The sequence below is a fragment of the Callithrix jacchus genome, chromosome 14 (assembly GCF_049354715.1).
Source record: "Callithrix jacchus isolate 240 chromosome 14, calJac240_pri, whole genome shotgun sequence".
Taxonomy (NCBI): Eukaryota; Metazoa; Chordata; class Mammalia; order Primates; family Cebidae; genus Callithrix; species Callithrix jacchus.
The window spans coordinates 66,550,827-66,576,511 of record NC_133515.1 but is presented as its reverse complement, the minus strand read 5'-3'; the positions used below and the strand labels follow the sequence as shown (position 1 = coordinate 66,576,511).

Below are 25,685 nucleotides of genomic sequence, written 5' to 3'. Positions count from 1 at the left end.
ATTATTTCAAGATGGCTAAAATTAATATACTCATTATGTTAATAAATTATATAATAAAAAACTATATGCTCATTCTGATGCATACAAAAATGAGATTTGATAAAATTTAACATCTATTATTGACCAAAACCTCTAAAACCTCTAAGGTAGGACTGCATGAAATTTTCTTGACTTGAGATGGAGCACCTTTCAAAAACTAATAGTAAATATAATTTTTATGGTGAAAAATTAGTGGCATTTCTCAATTTCTTGGAAAAGCCCATTAAAATCAAGAACAAAACCAGAAAGATCAGTGGTGTTATTCAGCACTATTCTGAAGGCCCTCACTGAAAAAATAATAACATAAGAAAAAGAAATAGGGCGTTCAATTATAGGACAGAAAAATCTAAAATTGTCATTATTTGTAGATGATTGGATGATCTATTGTAAAAATACAAAAGAACAATTGAAAAGCCTAGGATTAATAAGGAAGTTTAATAAAAAGTCACATTACTAGATAATTATTTCCTCACCAACTTTCACATATGTAAAACATGACAAATTAGAAAATGTAAAGAAAAAAATTCTCATTCATGATAGCAACAAATACTAAAAGCTACCTAGGAATAAACAGAAATTAAAAACATGATTCCCCATTTAAAAGGTCACAGAAAATGGGGTAAAATGTAAGCAAATGCTGAAACTGGGTAAAGGAGTATCCGGTACTATTCTCACGCCTTTTCTGTACTTTAAAAATGGAAATGCTGAAAGGATAATTAATGATCAAACATAGAATGGAGACACTATCTCACATCCCTCAGAAAACTTATCCCAAAAAGGGAAGGGTTGAGACATGGAAGGCATATCCAAAAGTCCTACATGGGAATAATAAAAATTCTGGATGGAAAAAAGAATGATAGACAAGATGCAATTATAAAAGAAGAAGAAGAAAAAACTTTCCTGAACCAAAAAAGTTTTCAGATTGAAAAGGCTCGTAAAGTACCAGGCAGATGGTGCCTCTGGACCCAACCAGGGACTGGAGGAACTTGCCACCCTGAAGTGAAGGACATAGGCCTGGATGGCTTTGCCACCTGCTGATTGTAGAGTCCCAGGGCCTTGAGCAAACGTAGGCCATGACCAGGGAGTGGATACAGCAGGTCTTGGGCAAGACCTAGTGCTGTGCTGGTTTCAGGTCTGACCCAGAGCAGTCATAGTGGTGGTGGCCACAGGTGTTTGCATCACTCCATCTCCAGATTTAGGTAGCTCAGAACAGAGAGAGAGAGAGAGAGAGAGAGAGAGAGAGAGAGAGAGAGAGAGATAGAGAGAGAGAGAGAGAGAGAGAGAGAGAGAGAGAGAGAGGAGACTGTATTGGTTTGGGAGAAAGTAAGTGGAAGAGAGCAATTATTTGCCTAGCAATCCAAAGAATTCTCCCTGATCTTGTCCAAGACCACCAAGGTGGTACCTCTAAGAGTCTGCAAGAACCACAGCGTAACTAGGCTTGGGGTACCCCCTAAAGTAGATACAGCTTAGATCACAACACCCAAGTCCTTTCAAATATCTGGCAAGCTTTCCCAAGAAGAACAGGTACAAACAAGCCCAGACTGTGATGACTACAATAAATACCTAACTCTTCAATGCCTAGACACAGAAAAACATCCACAAGTATAAAGACAATCCAGGAAAAACATTATGTTACCAAATGAACTAAGTAAGTCACCAGGGACCAATCACGGAGAAACAGAGGTATGTGACCTTTTAGACAGATAATTCAAAATAGCTGTTTTGAGGAAACAAAAAAATTCAAGATAACACAGAGAAGGAATTCAGAATTGTATCAGATAAATTCAACAAAGAGATTGAAATAATTAAAAAGAATCAAGGAGAAATTCTAGGGTTGAAAAATGCGATTGGCATACTGAAGAATGCATCTGAGCTCTTTAATAGCAGAATTGATCAAGCAGGAGAAAGAATTAGTGAGCCTGTGTCACAAGGGCATTAATACCATTCATGAAGGCTCTACCCTCATGGCCTCCCCAAAGGCCCCTCCTCCTATTACTGTCACCTTTGGGGAAAGACAAATATTAGACCATAGCAGGCAGTCATTGAATGCACCTTTTTCAAGTCAAACCAACACCAGTCCCCTAGTGTAGGCTGTCTACCTGCAACCTCTGTGGTGAGGTCAGCTCAACACTCATTTTGGAAGCCAGCCATCCTGAGGGTGCACAGGAACTTTTCATTTCCTCCCATACCAGAAGTTGAGAGAGGCACAGTGTCTAACTCGTGCTCTTTCTCTGCCTACCTTCATCATGGAACCATACTTATACATGTGGCAGTCCAGCTCTTCCCTGCATGATGAGGAAGAGGTCAAACTTTGTGGCAGATACCTCCAAAAGTTCCAGATGGAGAGACCGACACTGGATCATTGATTCCAGTTTTGCTGACATGCTAGTACTCCCATACTCTATCACTAGTACAAGTATCACCCTCAAAACCACTCTGTTTTAGATTTCAGCCTGATGAAAAGTTGTTAGAATACACATCTTATCCTCTTTCTAAAACACAAGACAGGAAAAAAAAAAAATCTCCTAGCCAAGACTTCACAATTGAGTTCTATCTACCCACGGTCAACTGCAAAGGCAGCATGAAAATCCCCTGGACCTGGTTTTGGATATGCTATTGAAGCATAAGGAGTTTAGAAAACCCTTTTCTTATTGGTCAAAACCTCATATCTAAAGAATATTTTGTTACCTTATATTCAAAAAAATCTGATTTTAGTGATGAAAAGTTGAGCATAAACTGCCATTTTTTTCTTTTTATCCCTTTTTAACTATCAAAATACCTACCTAAGTCAATGGATTACTCTGGGGAGTGGAAGAAGAGCACACATATGGAAATGTAAAACAGAAAAGCACGTTTATTCAAAGTATTTAAATCATGTGTTATTCCTGTTTACATAGGTTTCTAAAAACAAAGATACATTTACTTTCAATTGCTTATAGAATATCCATGAAAAATGGCTCAAAGAAAATTTTAATAAATTTAAGAACTTAAATACTTTACAGGTCAGATGTAATCTCTGACCCAAGTTCAACTAAGCTTGAAATCAACTGAAGAATATAGAAACATAACAAAAACACTTTATTTTTAATTTTTGTTTAAATTGTACTTAAATAGTTTTTGGGAAACAGGTGGTTTTTGGTTACATGGATGAGTTCTTTAGTGGTGATTTCTGAGATTTTGGTGCACCCGTCACTTGATCAGTGTACCCTGTACCCAATGTGTTTTTGTTTTTTTTATCTCTTACCTCCCTCCCACCCTGCCAATTCCATTTCCCCACAGTCTCTTATATCATTCTTATGCCTTTTTGTCCTCATAGCTAAGCTCCCACTTACAAGTGAGAACACATGATATTTGGTTTTCCATTCCTGAGTTATTTCACTTAGAGTGATGGTCTCCAATTTCATCCAGGTTGCTGTGAATGCCATTATTTTACTCTTTGTTATGGCTGAGTATATATATTCCATGGTGTGTATGTGTTTTTGTGTGTGTGTGTGTGCGCGCGTGTGCATATGTATACACACACATATCACATGTTCTTTGTTTGCTTGTGGTTGATGGACATTTAGACTGGTTCCATATTTTTGCAACTGTGAATTGTGCTGCTGTAAACATGTATATGCAAGAGTCTTATGACATCTTTTTCTCTGGGTAGACATCAGTTGTGGGATTGCTGGATCAAATGGTATTTCTACTTTTAATTCCTTAAGAAGTCTCCATACTGTTTTCCATAGTGTTTGTACTAGTTTACATCCCCACCACCTGTGTAAAAAAGTGTTCCCTTTTATCACATTTGTTTTTTTAATTTTGAAGCCAACATCTATTTTTTTTAAATTATGGCCATTGTTGCCATAATTTAAAATCATAAGGTGGTAGCTCATTGTGGTTTTAATTTGTATTTCCCTGATAATTAGTGATGTTGAGCATTTTTTTCCTATGTTTATTGGCCATTTGCATATCTTCTTTTGAATTGTCTATTCATATCATTTGGCCACATTTTTAATGGGATTGTTTTTTCTGGCTGATTTGTTTGAGTTCCTTATAGATTGTGGATATTAGTCCTTCGTCAGATGCATAATTGAATTCTCCCACTCTGAGGGTTGAATTCTCCTCAGAGGGAGACAATTCTCCCACTCTGAGGGTTGTCTGTTTACTCTGCTGATTATTTCTTTTGCTATGCAGAAGCTTTTTAGTTTAATTAGTTCCCATCTGTTTATTTTTGCTTTTATTATATTTGCTTTTGGGTTCTTGGTCATGAACTCTTTGCCTAGGCCAATGTCTAGAAGAGTTTTTCTGATGTTATTTTCTAGAATTTTTATGGCTTCTGGTCTTAGATTTAAGTCTTTGATCTGTCTTGAGTTTGATTTTTGTATAATATGGGAGATGAGGATCCAGTTTCATTCCTCTACATGTTGCTTGTCAATTATCACAGCACCATTTGTTGAATAGGGTGTCCCTTCCCCACTTTATGTTTTTGTTTGCTTCATTGAAGATCAGTTGGTTGTGAGTATTTGGCTTTATTTCTGGATCACTATTCTGTTCCATTGGTCTACATGCCTGTTTTTACCAGTACCATGTTGTTTTGGTAATTATAGCCTGTGAGTATAGTTTGAAGCCAAATTGTGTGATCCTCCAGATTTGTTCTTTTTGCTTAGTCTTCCTTTGGCTATGTGGGCTCTTCTAGTTCTGTGAAGAATGATGATGGTATTTTGATGGGAATTGCATTGAATCTGTAGACTGCTTTCGGTGGTATGGTCATTTTCACAATATTGATTCAACCCATCCATGAGCTTGGGATGTGTTTCCATTTGATCATGTCAACTATGATTTCTTTTGGCAGTGTTTTGTAGTTTTCCCTGTAGAGGTATTTCACCTCCTTGGTTAGGTATATCCCTAAGTATTTTTTTTTTTTTCCAGCTGTTGTATAGGGATTGAGTTCTTGATTTGATTCTCAGCTTGGATCTTAGTCGTTGTTGGTGTGTAGCAGTGCTACTAATTTGTGTATCCTGAAACTTTACTGAATTTATTTATCAGATCTAGGAGCTTTTCAGATGAGTGTTTAGAGTTTTCTAGGTATACAATCAAATCATTGGTGAACAGTGACAGTTTAACTTCCTCTTTACCAGTTTGGATATCCTTTATTTCTTTCTTGTCTGATTGTTCTGGCTAGGACTTCCACTACTATTTTGAATAGAAGTGGTGAAAAGTGGGCATCTTTGTCTTGTTCCAGTTAGCATGGGGAATGTTTTCAAGGTTTCCCTGTTCAGTATAATGTTGGCTGTGGATTTGAAATAGATGGCTTTTATTACCTCGAGGTGTGTCCCTTCTATGCCAGTTTTGCTGAGGGTTTTAATCATAAAGGAGTGTTGTGTTAGACTTTGTCAAATGCTTTTTCTGCATCTATTGAGATGACCATATGATTTTTTGTTTTTAATTCTGTTTATATGATGTATCACATTTATTGACTTATGTATGACCATTTCTGCATTCCTGGTATAAAACTCACTTGATCGTGTTAGATTATCTTTTTGATATGGTGTTAGATTCAGTTAGCTAGTATTTTGTTAAGAATTTTTACATCTATGTTCATCAAGGGTATTGGTCTGTAATTATGTCCTTTCCTGGTTTTAGTATAAGGGTGATGCTGGCTTCACAGAATGATTTGGGGAGGATTCCCTCTATCTTTTGGAATAGTTTCAGTAAAATTGATAGCAATTCTTTGAATTTCTGATAGAATTCAGTTGTGAATCCATCTGGACTTTGGTTGGTAATTTTTAAATTCCTGTTTCAATCTTGCTACTTGTTACTGGTCTAGTCAGAGTTTCTATTTTTTTTCTGATATAATCTAGGAGGGTTGTATACTGTCACAGATTTATTCATCTCCTCTAGATTTTCTAGTTTGTGCATGTAAAGGTGTTCATAGTAGGCTTGAATGATCTTTTGGATTTCTGTGACATTGGTTGTTGTATCTCCTTTTTCATTTCTAATTGAGTTTATTTGGATCTTCTCCCTTCTTTTCAAAATTTTACAAAATTCTTGGCTGACAATTTTTTTTTTCAGGAGGCTAAAAATATGATCCCAATCCCTTCTGGCTTGTGATGTTACTGCTGAGAAATCTGCTGTTAATCTGATAGATTTTCCTTCATAGGTTAGCTGATGCTTTGTCTCACAGTTCTCAAGATTCTTTCCTTTTTCCTAAAATAATCTGATGACTATGTGCCTAGGTGATGATCTTTTTGTGATGACTTTCCCAGGTGTTCTTTGAGCTTCTTGTATCTGTATGTCTAGATATTTAGCAAGGCCAGGGAAGTTTTCCTCAATTATTCCATCAAATAAGTTTTCCAAAGTTTTAGATATCTCTTCTTCCTTAGAAACACCAATTATTCTTAGGTTTTGCCATTTAACATAATTCCAGGGCCAAGAACAGTACCTCACACGTGTAATCCCAGCACTTTGGGAGGGCAAGGCAGGAGGATCACTTGAGGCCAGGAGTTTGAGTCCAGCCCAGACAACATGGTGAAACCCCATCTCTAGTAAAAATACAAAAATTATCTGGGCATTGTGGTATCTGCCTATAATCCCAGCTACTAGGGAGACTGAGGCAGGAGAATCACTTGAACCTGGGAGATGCAGGTTGCAGTGAGCAGAGAGCATGCCATTGCACTCCAGCCTGAGTAACAAGAATAAAACTCTGTCCCCCTACAAAAAAAGAAAAACAGCAAAAACCTCACATAATTCCAAATTCTCGGAGGCCTTGCTCGTTTTGTTTTTTCTTTGTCTTTGTCTGATTGAGTTAATTCAAAAGTCCTGTCTTTGAACTCTGAAGTTCTTTCTTCTACTAGTCTGGTCTATTGCTGAAATTTTCCAGTGCATCTTTTATTTCTCTACATATGCCTGTCATTTCCAGAAGTTGTTTGTTTTTTCTTTGTGATATCTATTTTCCTGGATAATTTTTCATCCAATTTTGTATTTTTAAAAAAATTTCTTTAGGTTGGTTCTCACCTTTCTCTGGCATCTCCTTGAGTAGCTTAATAATCAACCTTGTAAATTCTTTTTTTTTTTTCTGAGACAGAGTCTCGCCCTGTCATCCAGGCACAATCTCGGCTCACTGCAACTTCTGCTTCCGGAGTTCAAGTGATTCTCCTGCCTCAGCCCAATGAGTAGCTGGGATTACAGGGGCACACCACCATACCGGGCTAATTTTTTGTATCTTTAATAGAGATGGGGTTTCACCATGTTGGCCAGGTTGGTCTCGAACTCCTGACCTCGTGATCCACCCGCCTTGGCCTCCCAAAGTGCTGGGATTACATGCATGAGCCACTGTGCCCGGCCCAACCCTGTGAATTCTTTACCTGGCAATTCAGAAATTCCTTTTTGATTTGGATCTATTGCTGGGGAGCTAATGTGATCTTTTGGTTGGGTGTTATAGAACCCTGTTTTGCCATATTACCAGAATTACTTTTCTGGTTCCTTTTCATTTGGGCAGACTAAATCAGTGGAAAGTTCTGGAACTCAAGGCCTGCTGTTCAGAATCTTTTATACCGCAGGGTTTTTCCTCCATAGGGTGCTCTCCCCATTCCCCTATGGATAGGGCTTTCTGAGAGCCATATTGTAGTGATGTGAGCTGTCTACAGGTCTCCCAGTTATGGATGCCAGCATCTGCTCTGGTGGAGGCAGGAGGGGAGTGAAGTAGATTCTGTGAGAGCCCTTGGTTGAAGATAGGTTTAGTGTGCTGACTTTCTCTAATGCTGGTTATGCTAGCAGTGAAGTTGTCACGTGGACAGACTCAGGACCTCTGATTAGCCAGTATGTTGTAGGCAGTGGAATTACCCGTAGTTTTCTCCTTCCTGAGAGCAGGGTTATTCTGTCATGAACATCTGTAATGACCTGAGTTGGCTGACCTCCACCCAGGCAGTAGCACTTTTTAGAGAACACCAGCCATGATAGTACTAGGGGGATATAAGGTTGTCCTAAGTTGGCCAAGGCAAGTATTCTCTCACAACCACTTTAAAATTCAAGAATGTTTTCCAAAATATCCCCTGAATCAATAAGAAAATAAAATCAGAGATCACATTTTATTTAGACATTAACAAAAGAAGAGCAATTTACAGTAAAACTTTTGGGAAATGGCTAAAGTTGCATTCAAAGGAAAACTCATAACTTTACACACCTATCTTATTTTATGAAAAAAAGAATGAAAAGACTAGGTTTCTATCTCCAATAGCATGGTTATCTAGGTATTTACTAGACCCCAAGTCCTCTTGAAAACAAAAGAAGTAAAATACAGAATAAAATGTATTTTAAAATTTATTCTAAAAACTATTCAACAATGGTAAAAGAGTAAAGAATTACTAGGCCAAATATGAAAGTGAAAGAAGGAACTCAGACTATTAAAATCACATTTCTCCCAAAAACATTTGCCTAACTTGGCAAACTTAAGCTTAGGTTATTTTTCAGTTTGCTGAAGTTGGAGACAGAGGACAAAGTGTAAAGGACTCTAAAACTGGTAAATCTAACAGGAGAATCAGCCCACTACATTGGGGATTCCTCACTGTAGGGCTATGACCTCACTGTAGGGGGAAAAAGATAAACACACCACCCCAACACATATGCATACAGAGATACACACACAGAGAGGACTTCAGGAAATATTGTACGGCACTGAACAGAATTGGAGAGGAAATATCATCACTGATAACTGATAAACAAAAACCAGCCCTTTTAGTAATGCCAAAAACTTCAAACCACAAGTTCTAGTTAGAAGTGACTTGGGAGTCTGGAATTAGCTTCCAAACTCACTTGTATGCATAATGGCAGGGTTCCATTTTTGGCAGCCTCAGGACTATGGGTCTCATTTTGCTCACTGTCAGCTGGAAGCTGCCCTCAGTTCCTTGCCACATGGGCCTTTCTGCAGGGCAGATCACAACATGGCTGCTTCCTTCATCAAAGCCAGCAAGACAGTCTGTCAAGTCCATTAGCAAAATGGAGGCAACAGTCTTGTGTAATATAATCACAGAAAGGACATTTGTCACCTTTGCAGTGTTCTAGAGCAGCAAGCCACAAGTTCCACCCACACTCAGTGAGAGGCCATAACACAAAGGGGCCCAATCTTTCTCTTTAGCACCCAATGAAGGCTCAGAAAAAGAGCCTGTGAGTGAGTGCAAGCTCCCACTATGCCTGGGGCCTCCAGCTATTCCAGACTAACATCCCAGATCCACTTGGCCCTTAGCTGATTTCTTCTTACTTATTCCCCCTCTCCCTCCCATGCTCTGCCACTGGTGAACTGGTGCACTTGTCCTTTCTCTCCTTGGAACGGCCCATTCCTTCTTGGAATTCAGACTGTGACCAGTTTTCTGATGGGTTCAAAAAAGTTATAATTTTATATTTAGCATTTAAAAAAAAAATTTTCCTTTCTTGCTTTCTCTCTCTCTCTTTTCTTTTTCTTTTTCCTTTTTTTTTTTTTTTGAGACAGGGTCTTGCTCTGTCCCATGGCTGGAGTGCAATGGTGCAGTCATGGCTCACTGCAGCCTCTACCTCCCAGGCTTAAGCCATCTGCTTGCCTCGGCCTCCTGAGTAGTTGGGAGCACAGGTGCCAGCCGCCATGCCAAGCTAATTTTTTGTATGTTTTGTAGACATGGGGTTTCACTATGCTGCCCAACCTGGTCTCAGACTCCTGGCCTCAAGCCATCTGCCCATCTTGGCCTCCTAAAGTGCTGGGATTACAGGCGTGAGCCACTGCAGTGGCCATATCTGTTTTTTACTTCTGGGTAGAGTGAAAGTAACACTCTTACAGCTTTCTACATCCTAGACAGAAGTAGAAATAACTGAGATTACACAGCATTTTGAACTAAACAATAATGAAAATGCTCCAGATCGCCGGGTGCGGTGGCTTAATGCCTGTGATCCTAGCACTTTGGGAGGCTGAGGTAGGTGGATCACCTGAGGTCAGGAATTCAAGACCAGCATGCCCATCAGGGTGAGACCCCATCTTAAAAATAAATAAATAAAAAATAAAAAGGAAAATAAAAAAAGAAAATGCTCCAGATCAAAATCTGTGAAGGGAAGCTAAAGACAGATTTTAGAAAGAAACTTAAAGCCTTAGAATGCATATATTAAAGAATATTAAAGAAGCAAAAAGGTCAAAAGTAAATGACTGAATCTTCTAATTTAAGAAATCTCCTTAAATGACAGGGAGTGGCTCATGCCTGTCAGTCATTCCAGCCCTTTGGGAGGCGGAGGTGGGTGGATCACTTGAGCTCAGGAGTTCAAGACCAACCTGGTCAACATGGCGAAACCCCGTCTCCACTAAAAATTAAAAAAAAAAAAATAGCCAAGCGTGGTGGCGGGCACCTGTAATCCCAGCTACTAGGCAGGCTGAGACACGAGAATCACTTGAACCCAGGAAGCAGAGGTTGCAGTGAGCCATGATTGTGCTAATGCACTCTGGCCTAGGCAACAAGAGCAAGACTTCGTTCTTCCCTTCCCCCAGAAAAGAAAAGAAAAGGAAGAAAATAAGATAGAATAGAACTTAAAGTAACAGTAATATCCTATGGAACTGATAAAGCCACAAATTCGTTCTCAGGAAAAAAATACCCAAATTGACAATGCTTTGGCATGACTGTCCAAGAAGAAAAGAGGACAACATCACAAATGAAGAAAGGGATGCCGTTTCAGATACAACAGATACTTACAAGATATTAAGAGAGTTTTAGAATTAACCTTATTTAAATAAATTTGAAAATCTAAATGAAGTAGATAAATTTCTAAAATAGAAACATATACAATTTGTTAAAATTATTTCAAGAATAATTAGAATATATGAATAGTTCTACAATCATGAGTTATTCTAGCAGTAGTTAAAAATATTCTCATAAAGAAAATTCTAGGCCCAGGCAATTCTACTGGCAAGTTCTACCAAATATTTAAAGAACATATTTGTTCAGTTTTACACAAATTATTCTAGAACTTACCCAAAGAGGGAACATTTCAGAGCTAATTTTCTGAGGCTTGAATAAACTGTATGCCAAAATCTGACAAGGCAAGTACGAGAACAGAAATTACAGATCAATCTCACTAATTGGCTTAGATTCAGAATTGTAAACAAAATTTCAGGAAACTGGATCAAGCAATACATTAAAAAGACCAAAGAAAAACAAAAATCACAGAAAGAAAAACAGACTGCTAATTTTTCTTAATAAGATTAAATTTCCATTACTAATAGAAAAGAAAGCCATTAGAAACTTAAGATCCTATGAATATTTTGGGAAGAATTTTATTTGACTCCAGGGTAAATGGAATTGAATAAATACATGTGATTTTTAAATAGTGTTATTACACTAAATTAGTCATATTTTAAATTAAACATTAATTATAGAATTTGAACAAAATAAAATTCATATCAACAATTTATATTTGATCCTTTTAATATGTTTTTGGGCATATAATTTTAGACACTAAAATGGGAAGAAACATTTTATTTGTGCAAAATCAATATAAAGTAATAGATATTTTTCTTTCTTTAAAAGAAATAAGTGAAAATGAAAGTACAATATTTTGTATGGAATTGTATGGATTTTCTTAAGGGTTGTTAAATGAACAAATGCAGATCTTTTTGTTTTTGTTATTCTTTGTGAGCATGCTGTTTTATTGTGAATGCATTTCATAGTTTTAATCATAAATAAATGTCTGTGAAATGATTTCTTAAAAAGGTAATGCATCATGAGCAAGTTATTCCAGCAAAGAAAGATTGGCTTAAAGAGTGAAAAATCAATTAGTGTAATTCACCATGATAACACATTAAAGGAGAAAAATTATGTGATTATCTCAAAAGATGCAGGAAAATAACTTGATAAAATTAAATATCCATTTATGGATTTTTAAAAAGCCTCTCAACAAAATAAGAATAGAAAGTAATTTTCTTAATTTGACTCTTCTGTTTATTGCTGTATAACAAATCAAGCCAAAATGTAGTGGCTTATCACAATAGTAATTATTTATTATCTTGTGTACCCTCTGTGGCTCAAGAATTTGGATATAGTTCAGCCGAATGGTTCTGGCTCGGGTTATCATGATGCTGCACTCAGTCAGTGGCTGAGGTTGGGTTCATTGCAAACGCTTCTTCACTCACATGTTTGGTTCCTGGGCTGTAAAAACTTAGAAATCAGGGTGCTGAAACAGCTGGGGCACTTCAGGCATCCTTATCTGTATGAGATCTCTCCATATGGTCTGTTTGTTTTCATCATAACTATTGTTGTGTAACAAATCACCCCAAAATTTACTGGCTTAAAACAACAATTATTTATTGTTTCTCACAAATTCTATAGGTCAAGAAATTTAGGAACATTTCAATTTGGTGGCTCTAGCTTGGGGTTTCATAAGGTCGCCATCACAGTAATAGGGTCATCTCAAGGCTTCTTCACTTGTTCAGTGCCTGATAAGGGAAGGCCTGAACAACTGGAACCTGGAACAACTGGGGTTCTTTGGGCATACTCGTCTCTATTTGGTTTCTTTACATGGTCTCTCCAGCATTGTGACTTCAAGGTATCTAGACTTCCCATGGAAGTGTAGAGGTTCAATGACACATGTCGCAAGAAGGAGAACTAGGAAGTTGTATCAACTTTTGTGAAGTAGGCTCAGAAGTAATAGAGCTTCATATTTACTGTACACTGTTAGCCAATTCAGGTACAAATGCCCATGCAGGTTGAAGGGTAGGGTATATAGAATTCATCTCTTCATGGAGGAGTGGCAATGTTCTGAAAGACCCTGTGGGACTGGAAATAATCTTGTAGCCATGTTTGAAAAATATTATCTGCACAGTGACAAAGAGTATCCAAAATAAATCCCTCCAACAAACATGCTGCTTAATTTTGAGACACTAAAAGCATTCTCTTTAAGATGAAGATGCTCACTATCACTATATCACTACTTTTACTGAGCATTGTCCTGGAGATCTTAGTCAGTGGAGTGAGAAGAACAGGAAATAAAAAATATAAAAGTTAAAAGGGAATTAAAAAACTGAAATATGCAGACAGTAGAGAATCCAAACAAAATTCTAATAAATTATTAGAATTAAGAGGATTCAGCAAGGTTACTGAATATATCAATATATAAAAACCAATTACATGTCTATACATCAGCAATTAGAGTGAAAAATTTATTTAACCTGGGAAAAGATCAAGGTAAGAGATGGAACAAAAACCCTATCTATTAGCAAAGAAATAGATAGTACCTGGAAAATAATATATAACTAAATATCACTGGTAGATGGGCCAAATCATGAAGCTGAATAGAGAGAGAAAAAAATCAAACATTCTTGGAAATTTAGTTCATGATAAAGATGGTATTCCACATGAAAAAGCAGATGTACTCTTCAATAAGTAGTGTTGGTATGAATGGTTTAATATTGCATACCATGTAAAGTTAAATCAATGACTCATTCTTTACACCAAAATAAAATCCAGAGGATCAAAAACATAAATTAAAAATTAATAAATGAAAGCACAAATAAAAACAAAAATTAAAGAAAATATATCATTTACAAAAGCATCAAAAGTATAACACTTAGGAATAAATCTGAGATAAGATATGAAGACCTCCACCCAGGAAACTATAAAACATTACTGAAAAAATTAAAGATGACTGAAATAGCCAAGCTTATGGGCTGGTAGAGTCAAGATGGCAATTCTTTCTGAATTGATCTATAGATGTAAAGTAAATCAATTCAAGATCCCAACAAGTTTTCACAGAAATCCACAAATGTGTATGGAAGGGCAAAGATCCAAGAATAATCAAGACACTTTTTAACAAAGTAGGTAGACTTGATTTACCAGCTGTTGTCAAGACATACTATAAAATTATAATAATAAGATAATCTGGTTTTTGGACAGGGAGAAAGAAATGGGAAAGAATAGAAGGCACAGAAACAGACCGATATAATGAAGAAATTTAATGATGAGATAGATGTTATAAAAAAAAAGAACCAAACAGAAACCCTGGAAGTGAAGAATTTAATGAATGATTTAAGAATATAATCAAGAGCTTCAACAATAAACTAGATCAAGTTTATTCAGAATTCAAAAATTCAAATTTAGAAAGAATTTAGAAATAACCCAGTCAAACAAACAACAAAAACAAAGAAATAAAGAAAGGAAGAAAGAAAAAAAAAGAATTTTAAAAATTAAAAAAAAAGCCTATATGACATATAAAGCAACCATATAAAGTGACCAATTATTCAAATATTTGGAATTTTCAGAGGGAGAAGAGATGTGCAAAGGCATAGAAAATCTATTTAACAAAAGAATAGATAATAACTGTGCGCTGCCGCCAGCGGTGCCCTCAAGGTTGCTTTGCAGAGCAGGAGTGCACTTAAGTAAGGAGACCCTAGTTCAAGGGCACTCTGTGTCCTTTTGCCTTGATACCAGCGGCGACCTGTTGGGGTACACTCCGGATGAGAAACTGCGGCAGCAGCAGTTGCAAGAGCTGAGAAGGCAATGGATAAAGGACCAGGAGCTGAGCCCTCGGGAGCTGGTGCTGCCCCCAGAGGCGACGTGGCCTAAGGACAGATTCTGGGATAAGTTTTGGCAAATAAGACCCCTTGGAGGAATACAGTCTATAAGGTATACCAAAAGAGTATGTTTATTTTTACTTATGTACTTATACGTGCCTGGATTGTTTATTATTACGTGAAATATCATGTGGCTACAAAACCATATGGCATCATTCAGTTGAAGCCCAGAATATTCCCAGGTGATACAGTAGTGGAGACTGGAGAATTAATTCCACCAATGAAAGAATTTCCTGATCAACATCATTAAAGATTATGTAAAAATTTAAAAGGCTTATGAGCCTAAGTTTGTTCCTACATTACCATATTTACTGAATTTTCTGGTGACTTAATCAAGTTTAATCTTAGAAATTGTCAAAAAAAAAAAAAAAACACAAAGAACATAAGAGTAGCTGAAAAGTTCCCAACTTTTGTAAGATATATAGATATTTAGAGAGGAAGCTCAGAGATCTCCCAATAGATTCAACCTAAAAAGGTTTTTTCCAAGGCTCACTATAGTTGAACTGTCAAAAGTCAAAGAGAAAGTTCTAAAAACAGTGAGAGAAAATCATCATGTCACATATAAGGAAATCCCCATCAGACATAGTGAGTTTCTCAGCAGAAACCTTTCAGGCAAGAAGAGAATAGGGTGATATATTCAAAGTGCTAAAATAAAATAAAAAAAAAACCTGTTAGCCAAGAATATTATATCCAGCAAAGCTATCCTTCAAATATGAAGGACGATTAAAGTCTTTCTCAGGCAAGCACAAGTGGAGGGAATTCATCACCACTAGACTGGCCCTACAATAAATGCCTAGAGTCATGCATCTGGAAGCAAAAGGACTGCCATCCTAAAAACACACCATGGCTCACACCTGTAATCCTAGCACTTTGGGAGGCCAAGGCGGGCAGAACACAAGGTCAGGAGATTGAGACCATCCTGACCAACATGGTGAAACCCCATCTCTACTAAAATACAAAAAAATTAGCTGCACCTGTAGTCCCAGAGGCTGAGGCAGGGGAATCGCTTGAACCTGGGAGGCAGAGGTTTCAGTGAGCTGAGATTGCGCCATTGCACTCCAGCCTGGTGACAGGGTGAGACTCTGTCTCAAAAAAGGAAAAAAAGTATAAAACTCACTGGTACAACAGACATTGTATTATTTACCTTTACAATTTTTTTTTTTTTGTCTCAAACATGATTACTAGGAAAAAAACACAAAAAATTGTAAAGGAAAATAATAAAAGAGGTAAAAAGAAACATAAAGTATACCAAAAAATCAAAAAACAATTAAAATACCAGAAGTAAGTTCTCACCTGTTAATAACAGCTTTGACTGTAAATGATTTAAAATTCCCAATTAAAATATACAGAACTACTGAATTGATAACAAAACAGGATCCAACAAGTAACTCACTTCATCTGTAAAGATGCACATAGATTGAATGTGAAGGGATGGAAAAAAATATTCCATACAAACAGAAATCAAAAGCATGCAGGAGTAACTATACTTATATCAGATAAAATAGACTTTAAATCTGAAAACACAAAAGAGACAAAGAAGGTCATTATATAATGATAGATTAATTCAGCAAGAGGATACAACAATTCTAAACATATATATAGACCCAAAACCAGAGCACCTAGATATATAAAGCCAGTATTACTAGAGCTAAAGGGTAAAATGGACCCAAATACAATAATAGCTGGGGACTTCTGTACCCCATTTTCAGCATTAGATCATCTAGACAGAAAATCAACAAAGAAACATTGAATTTAATCTGCACTGCAGACCAAATAGATCCAACAGACATTTATGAAACATTTTATCCAATAGCTATAGAATAAACGTTTCCCTCACCAGCATATGAAACATTCTTTAGTGTAGGCCATGTGTTAGACTATAAAAGAAGTCTCAACAAATTTTTAAAAATCAAAATTACATCAAATATCTTCTCAGACCACAATTTGTAAAACTAGAAATCCATAACAAGAAGCACTTTGAAACTGTACAAATACATACAAATTAAGTAACGTGCTTCTGAAACATGACTGCACCAATAAAGGAATTAAGAAGGAAATTTAAACATTCCTGGCTGGGTGTGGTGGCTCACACCTGTAATCTCAGCACTTTGGGAGGCCAAGGCAGGTGGATCACAAGGTCAGGAGTTCAAGACCAGCCTGGGCATGATGGTGAAACCCTATCTCTACTAAAAATACAAAAATTAGCCAGGTACAGTCGCAGGTGCCTGTAATCACAGCTACTCAGGAGGCTGAGGCAGGAGAATCACTTGAACCTGGGAGGCAGAGGTTGCATTGAGCCGAGATTGCGCCACTGCCCTCTAGCCTGGGTGACAGAGCGAGACTCCATCTCAGAAAAAAAGAAATGTCAACATTCCTTGAAAATGTAAAAATAGAAACATAACAAACCAAAATTTACAGGATACAGCATAAACAGTGCTGAAAGGGAAGTTTATGGTAACAAATGCCTATATCAAAAAAGTGGAAAGATTTCAAAGAAACAACCTAATTCATCTATCTCAAGGAACTTGAATAGTCTAAACTAACCAAACACAAAATTAGTACAAGGAAATAAATAATAAAGACAAGAGCAAAACTAAATAAAATAGAGACTAAAAATACAAAGAATCAATGCAAGTTAGTTAGTTTTGGAAAGTTAGTTTTTGGAAAAGATAAAAAAAATTGTAAACTGTTAGCTAGACTAACCAAGAAAAAAGAAAGTACAAAGAAATAACATTCCATAGAAACACAAATGATCTTTAAAAAGTAATATGAAAAATTCTGCCCTAACAAATTGGAAGACCTAGAGGAAATGGATAAACTTCTGGACACATACAACCTATCAAGAATGAGCCAAGAAGAAACAGAAAACTTGAATAGACCAATAATGAGTAACAAAGGTGAATCACTAATAAATCTCCCAACAAAGAAAAACCCAGGACTAGATGACTTTACTGCTGAATTCTACAAAAGTTATAAAGAAGAACAAACACTGATCCTTCTCAAATTATTCCAAAAATTAACAGGAGAAAATTGTTCCCAACCCATTCTATGATGCTAGCATTATTCCAATATGAAAACCAGAGAAGGACACAGCAAAAGAAAGAAAACTACAGGCCAATATGTTTAATGAACACAGATGCAAAAATCTCCAACAAAATGCTAGGAAACTGAACCTAACAAAACATCAAAAGATAGTGTACCATGATTAAGTGGGATTTACTCCAGGGATGCAAGGATGGTTCAACATATGCAAATCAATAAACATGATACATCACACTGACACAATGAAGGATAAAAACCATATGGTCATCTCAATAGATGCAGAAAAGCATTGGATAAAATTCAACATCCCTTCAGTATAAAAACTCTCAACAAATCAGGCATAGAAGCAACATACTTCAACATAATAAAGGTTATATATGACAAACCCACAGCTACCATCATACTGAATGGGGAAAATCTGAAAACCTTTCCTCTAAGAACTGAAACTAGATAAGAATGCCCACGTTTACCACTTGTATTCAAATTAGTACTGGAAATTCTAGCCAGAGCAATCAAGCAAGAAAAATAAATAAAAAACATTCAAGTTGGAAAAGAGGAAGTCAAACTGGCCCTCTGCAAATGACATAATCTCATATAGAGAACAATCCAAAGATTCCAGCAAAAAACTCTTAGAACTGATAAGTGAATTCAGTAAAGTTGCAGATACAAAATTAACATACAAAATCAGTAGCCTTTCTATATGCCAATAATGAACTAACTGCAAAAAAGAATTCAAGAAAGCAATCCCATTTATAACAGCTATAAAATTACCTAGGAATAAATTTAACTAAGGTAGTAAAAGAGTTATAAAGTGAAAAATAAAAAATATTGATGAAAGAAATTGAAGAGGACACAAACAAATGGAAAAACATCCCTTGCTCATGGATTGGAAGACTTAATATTGTTAAAATGACCATACTACCTGAAACAATTCACAGATTCAATACAATCCCTATCAAAATACCAATGAAATTCTTCACAGAAATAGGAGAAACAATCCTAAAACTCATATGGAGCCATGAAACACCCTGAATAGCCAAAACAATACTAAGCATAAATAGTAAAGCTGGAGGTATTATAGTACCTGACTTCAAAATATACTACAAAGCTATAATAATCAAAATAGCATGGTATTGGTATGAAAACAAAATAGAGAATCCAGAAATAAAATCCACATGTTTACAGCCAATTAATTTTTGACAAAGGTGCCAAGAGTATACAATGGGAAAGGATACCGTCTTCAAATGGTGCTAGGAAAACTGGATATTCATATACAGAAAAATCAAATAGACCCCTATCTCTCACTGTATACAAAAATCAACTCAAAAATGGATTAAAGTCTTACACATAAGATCCAAAACTATACTGCTACTAGAAATGAACATAGGAGAAACACTTTAGGACATTGGTCCAGGCAAATCTTTAATGGCTAAGACTTCAAAAGCATAGGCAACGAAAACAAAAATAGACAAATGGGACCATGTTAAACTAAAAAACTCCTGCAGAGCAATGGAAACAACCAACAGAGTGAAGAAACAATCTATTGAATGGGAGAAAACATATATAAACTATTTGTCCAATAAGTGACTAACATTCAGAATACAGAAGAGCTCAAACAACTCAACGGCAAAAAAACAAATAATCCCATTAAAAAGTGGAAAAAGGGCCAGGCATAGTGGCTCATGCCTGTAATCCCAACACTTTTGGCAGCCAAGGCAGGAGGACTGCTTGAGGCCAGGAGTTTGAGACCAGCCTGGACAATATAGGGAGACCCTATCTCTACAAAAACAAATTTTTTTAATTAGCCAGGCATGGTGCTATATGTCTGCTTTCCCTGCTACTTGGGAGGGTGAGGCAGGAGGACTGTTTGAGCCCAGGAAATTCAGACCGCAGTGAGTTATGATTGCGCCATTGTACTCCAGCCTGGGTACCAAAGTGAGACCCTGTCTCTAAAAACAACAACAAAATAAGTGAGCTAAGGATTTGAATAGACATTTCTCAAAATAAGACATACAAAGGGCCAACAGGTATATGAAAAAAAAAATGTTCAACATCACTAATCATCAGGGACATGCAAATCAAAACCACAATGTGATATCATCTCACATCAATCAGAAAGGCTATTATCAAAACAGAGAAGAAATGAAAAAGATGCAGAAAAAGAGAACTCTTATATCCTGTTTGTGGTAATGTAAATTAGTACTGCCACTTAAGAAAACAGTATGATTTCTCAAAAAAAGCAAAAACAGAACTACCATATGATCCAGCAATCACACTACTGGGTATTTATTCAAAGGAAAGGAAATTAGTATATCCAAGGGATACTTGTACTCCCATGTTTACTGCAGCACTATCCAATAGCTGAGTTATGGAATCAACCTACAAGTCCATCAGCAGATGAATGGATAAGAAAATGTGGTATATATACACATAATGAAATACTATGCAGTCATAAAAAAAGAACAGAGTCCTGTCATCTGCAGCAAGATAGATGGAACTGGAGGTCATGTTAAGTGAAATAAGCCAGGCGTAGAAAGAAAAATATTATATGTTCTCACTCATATGTGGGAGCTAAAATGTTGATTTCATAAAAGTAGAGTAGAATGATGATTACCAGAGTCTCAGAAGAGGAAGTGAAGAAAGTTTGATTAATGGGTACAAACATATAGTTAGATGTGTTCTAAGTTAGATAAGAAGTTCTCATTTTTGACAGCACAATAGTGTGAATCAACAAAAATTTATTATGTATTTCAACATAGCTAGAAGAAAAGATGTGAAATCTACCCAACACAAAGAAATAATAAATGTCCGAATGATGGATATTCTAATTACCCTGATTTGATCACTACACACTGTATGCATGTATCAAAATATTGCACTTACTCCCTATATATGCGCAATTGTTAAGTACTAACTAAAAATAAATAAATAAATAAAACCAGAAAACCATGACTGACAACTGTCTTTTGTCTCCTTTGCAAGTTTACCCATTTCATAGCATAAAGATAACACTAAATGTATTTTTCAAACAAAGTAATTATCCTTGAATTACTTTGGCAAACTAAAAAGTAGACAGAATACTTGTGAGTTTAACACTTTTTTGTGTGCTAGGGCATGTTTTCTGGATGGGTTTCTTGCTGCAGATGACAGGACTCTGTTCTTTTTTATGACTGCATAGTATTTCATTGTGTGTATGTATACCTTGAGATGAAGGTTAACTGAAGCCACCTCCTTCTTAGCCCTATATTTTACAGATTATTAAACCAACTTTTACCTTTGGTACTTTAATGCAGCAGTAGAAGGTATATTGCCTATTGCTTCATAGGTATTTTGTACAGACCTTCTCCTAAGTCTCATTTCTGAGAAAAGAGATTATTTCCAGTTCATTTCCTCAACTACTAGTTAAAGGCTTTTTGTATGTTGCTGAAGTTTTATTTCTCACTTAAAAAGTAGTGATGCCCTGGCCTCCAAAATTACTGAAATGATTTCATAAATCACTTTATACTTTCTTTTTGTTTCTTCAGAGCATATATGGGAAACTTACTACATCATCAGCCTCAAACAAGGGAGAATTTGACAATGGACTCTATCCCAGAGTTATTGCCTGGCTAAGAACAATTACTTTCTTAGATTTTTCACCTTTTCTTCAATAGCATTGGGACTGGATGTTGTCTTTCATTGTAGGACCCTTTGCAAAGCAAAAGATAATTTGTATATCTCTTGAGATTTATTACAAATGCAACTGATGGAGAATAGTAAGATCACATTGAGGTGAGTCTGCAAGGCAGTAGGCTAGGCATACCTTTAGGATTTCTGTTGTGACTTGGATACCCAAAATTATGATGATTTATTCAAATTTGGGCTCTCACAAAAGGATAAGATTTTACCTTAAATGAAACTTCAAGATCACCCAAAGATAGCTGAGGCAGAAAACATTAAGTCTGTAAACACCAATGACCAGATATTGCAAAAATTAGGGATTTTACTTGAAATTCTATGAGCCTTTGAATAACTGGATTTTAGAGTAAGCATTTAACATAATTCAATATATATATATTTCCATCTGTTAAAGTCTATAGAGAACAGATTTTTTATTTGCTCTAAGAAAGAAATTGAAGGCTTAGTGCATTGAAAGTTATCTGACATCAAATATCAAGACCAACCATGAGAATTGTTAATTCAATGTTCAGACCTTTGTATTCATTGGCTTTTCCTCTTCTTGGAGCATTAATTTTGAGTACAAAAGAATCCATCAAATATCTCTGATGCCAGACTTCATGATTGCTTTTCAAACAAGTGTTTCATGTTCTTTCCTTCTTATAAATAGCCCTCTTCATTGATGAAGTCTGTTTCCTTCCAGAGACCAGAGAAAGTGGAGGAGTTTGATATAAATTGTGAAATCACCATACATGTGATATCTCTGGGAGAATTTCAGGTATATAGAGTTATATATATATATATAGTGTGTATGTGTATGCATGCATGCATGTGTGTATGCATAAATAGGTTGTCCAGGTCTTTTATTGTTCTATCTTCTTTGAGACAAATACTTCTGATTACTTCACTACTGGAAATGAGTCCAGGGAAAATAATCAGCAGAATTATTCTATTTTCTATTCATCAGGTTTGCTAAAATAAAAAAGCCTTGCCCAATAGCATGCATTATAGATTCTAGTCTATTACAGTGACTCTGGGATATCAGTGGAGATTTCTATGTACAAAGGAAAATTCAGTTCTGCCTTCAAAACTTTATGCTTGTGGGTTTTTGTTTGTTTTTAGAGATGGAGTTTCACCGTTTTGGCCAGGCTAGTCTTGAACTCCTGACCTCGTGATCTACCTGCCTCAGCCTCCCAAAGTGCTGGGATTATAAGCATAAGCCACTGCACCCAGCTATCCTTGTGTTTCATTCTTCAAACAGCATATATATGAAAATTAATCATGATTCAACCCTCCAAGAACACCACAAAATTTACCAAAGGTGCTTCTACTATTTCAAGAAAAAACTGAGTCACCTTAAAAAAATTTACAGATTTTGTTTTTTAAAATATATGTTTTGTGGTTATTCTAAAGTCAACTTAAAGCTGTGGTATTGTTATAAATGCTACATTCCTGAGAACAAAAGCAGTAATAACATTGTAATTTAGGCAATAGCAAATAACTCTCTAATCTTTACAAAGGAGATTTATTTTCTGATTTTACTACATATCCACTCTGGGTAGGTGGGAAGGTGGGGAGTTGTGTTTCACATTATTCTCACTCAGGAACCTAGTCTGATGGAGACCTCACCATGTGGACATTGTTAGTCACTGTGGTGAAGGAAAAGGAAATAAATAATTATGCACCAGCTCTTAAGTGTTTTTGTGCAGAATAGACATATGTAACTTTACTCACATTTTATTAACCAAAGTCACATGCACATTCTTCAAGAATGGCTGAGCCTGAAAGTAGAAGACAACTGAGTATTAGTGAACAGGAGTTATACCTATTATAACTATTTGCATTTTTGTAGGCTTTTCTACTTTTTGAGGCATTGACACATCTGAAGAAGAAAGCAATTGCCTATCAAAATGTCCATGCTCCATTCTCCACCCGTAGGACCAGCTTCAGGGTCCACTAGACCCTGAGGGGTGTGTGATCTGTGCTCAGAAGGACCCTACAATTGGGGTTTAATGTTTGCTATTTCTGTTTTAAAATTCGCAATCACCTTATCTTTGAACTTATATTCTGTAAATGAAGTCCAATGGTGCATGCTCCTGAACAGTGGAGATACACATGATATGCATCTCCTCTACTGTTCCTTAGCATTCCATTTGCATATAGTATTCATATCTCATGATCACAGAATTCTAGTGGACTCATAATGTGTGGGAGCTCACAGCAAGTACAAGGTAAGTTTTGTCTACCACTGACTCTACCACTGAGTAAGCAGTGGTGCTGAAAGCTCCAAGGGGTTCCAGCACTTGCACTAAACCTAGGAAGAAGGAAATGGTTGTCAAAGAAACACCAGTGACCGAGGAACGTTATCATATCCCTTCTTACTCTTGTTGCTTTCCTGTATTAGCTGACTGCACATGCTAAAAATGATGACATAGAAAGGAAAGGAAAGATAAGGCAAACAATAGTTCCTCCTTCTTTCTGTCCTTTCCTATTTATCAACAGTAGCTTGAAAGAAGAGAGTGTTAGTAGAATGTGTTTATATCAAGATATGAAATAAAGACACTTGACTTAGTTTTGTGAGGCCTCCACTGTTCTGGTTAAGAATAAAATACAGGCCGGGCGCGGTGGCTCAAGCCTGTAATCCCAGCACTTTGGGAGGCCGAGGCGGGTGGATCACGAGGTCGAGAGATCGAGACCAACCTGGTTAACATGGTGAAACCCCGTCTCTACTAAAATACAAAAAATTAGCTGGGCATGGTGGTGCGTGCCTGTAATCCCGGCTACTCAGGAGGCTGAGGCAGGAGAACTGCCTGAACCCAGGAGGTGGAGGTTGCGGTGAGCCGAGATCGCGCCATTGCACTCCAGCCTGGGTAACAAGAGCGAAACTCCGTCTCAAAAAAAAAAAAAGAATAAAATACATATGCATGTACAAACTGAAATACGAATTGTGTAACTTAAGTGATTCTGCATATAAGTTAAATGCTCTTATATTTATTTGCGTTTGTAAGTGTTATTGTACAATATAAAGAAGAATGGTAAATTTTCTGTTCATAATTTAAAATTCTACTTTCTCTTTACTTAGATGACATTAAACAGCAAATAAAATACCATGACAAGAGGAAAGAAAGGCCACAGAAGAAAGTTTGGTTTTTGTTGTTGTTGTCTTTTTTTTTTTTGAAACAGAGTCTCACTCTGTCTTCAGGCTGGAGTGCAGTGGCATGATCTCAGCTCGCTACAACCTCCACCTCCCAGGTTCAAGGGATTCTCCTGCCTCAGTCTCCCAAGGAGTTGGCATTACAGGCACGTACCACATGGCTAATTTTTGTAATTTTTTTTTTTTTTAGTAGAGACGGAGTTTCACCATGTTGGCCAGACTGGTCTCAAACTCCTGACCTCAAGTAGTCCACCCTCCTCAGCCTCCCAAAGTGCTGGGATCACAGGCATGAGCCACCACACCCAGCCTATTTTAGTTTTTTTAACAGCGCTTTTTTACTGCTTTATGAATGAGGGGTGCTGCATTTTCATTTTGCACTGGGCCCTGCAAATTATATAGCTGACTTTGCCCATCCACAAGTTCCAGAGATGCAAGGTAAAAGAAGATTCATTTGAAGTAGAAAGTGTGAGCTCAGAGAGACCTTAGAGATAATCTAATCCGGAGATTTTCAAAACCCTTTGTAGCAGTGGAACCTGTTCTCTAGGTTACAAGTCAAAAATGCAAAAGAGATATATGCAGACTGCTTTGGTTTGGAGGGGAGGGTTGGCAGGCTGTCCTCTGACTTCTCTACCCCACATCAAGGCAGCTTTTTGGGTGGGAATGGGAGAGTCTCTATGAAACCCCTAAGATTCCTCAGAGCACAGAAAAATCTCTGATCCAGAAGCGCTGGATAAGAGGGACTGAATTTAAGAAACATCCTCAAGTTCACAATCTCCTAATTACTAATCCAGCCCTCTTTTTTCTGCTTCCTATTGTCACCCGGAGCAGCAACCCATCTGAAAGTACGAGGAGATCATTTGGTGGCCCTGGCACATTCGTGATGCTTTCATTTATAAAATGGGATTGATAATACCTATCTCAGGAAGTTTTAAGAACTGAGTGAGATACTGTAGCTAAGTGAATGCTCAATAATAATTAGCTGCAACTTTATAATAATTATTCAAACCTAGAGTCCTAACTTGCATTAAAATTAATGAGAGCTATAAAATGTTGGTTGTTTTAAAATTTTTTATTTTTACTTGTGGTAAAATACACATAATACAACATTTACCATCTTAACAATTTTTAAGTGTACAATTCAAGAGCGTTAAGTATAATTCCATTGTGGGAGACCAAAATACACTATCTCAACATATGAAGAATTGTTGAGCTAAAGACAATCAAGAAAAAGCC

At 36.6% G+C, this 25,685-nt stretch overlaps 1 long non-coding RNA gene and 1 pseudogene across 1 annotated transcript in view; both read left to right on the top strand.

Moving 5' to 3' along the window:
* LOC144579306 (uncharacterized) overlaps window positions 1-24,551 on the top strand; it is a 32,913-nt gene extending 8,362 nt beyond the window's left edge. Inside the window, exons 2-3 of the long non-coding RNA XR_013526626.1 lie at window positions 22,002-22,076; window positions 24,381-24,551. This is a non-coding gene — a long non-coding RNA (uncharacterized LOC144579306). The remainder of the gene's footprint in view (window positions 1-22,001; window positions 22,077-24,380) is intronic.
* Window positions 14,299-14,896, top strand: LOC100385393 (NADH dehydrogenase [ubiquinone] 1 beta subcomplex subunit 6 pseudogene; annotated as a pseudogene).
* Window positions 24,552-25,685: the final 1,134 nt, after the last annotated feature.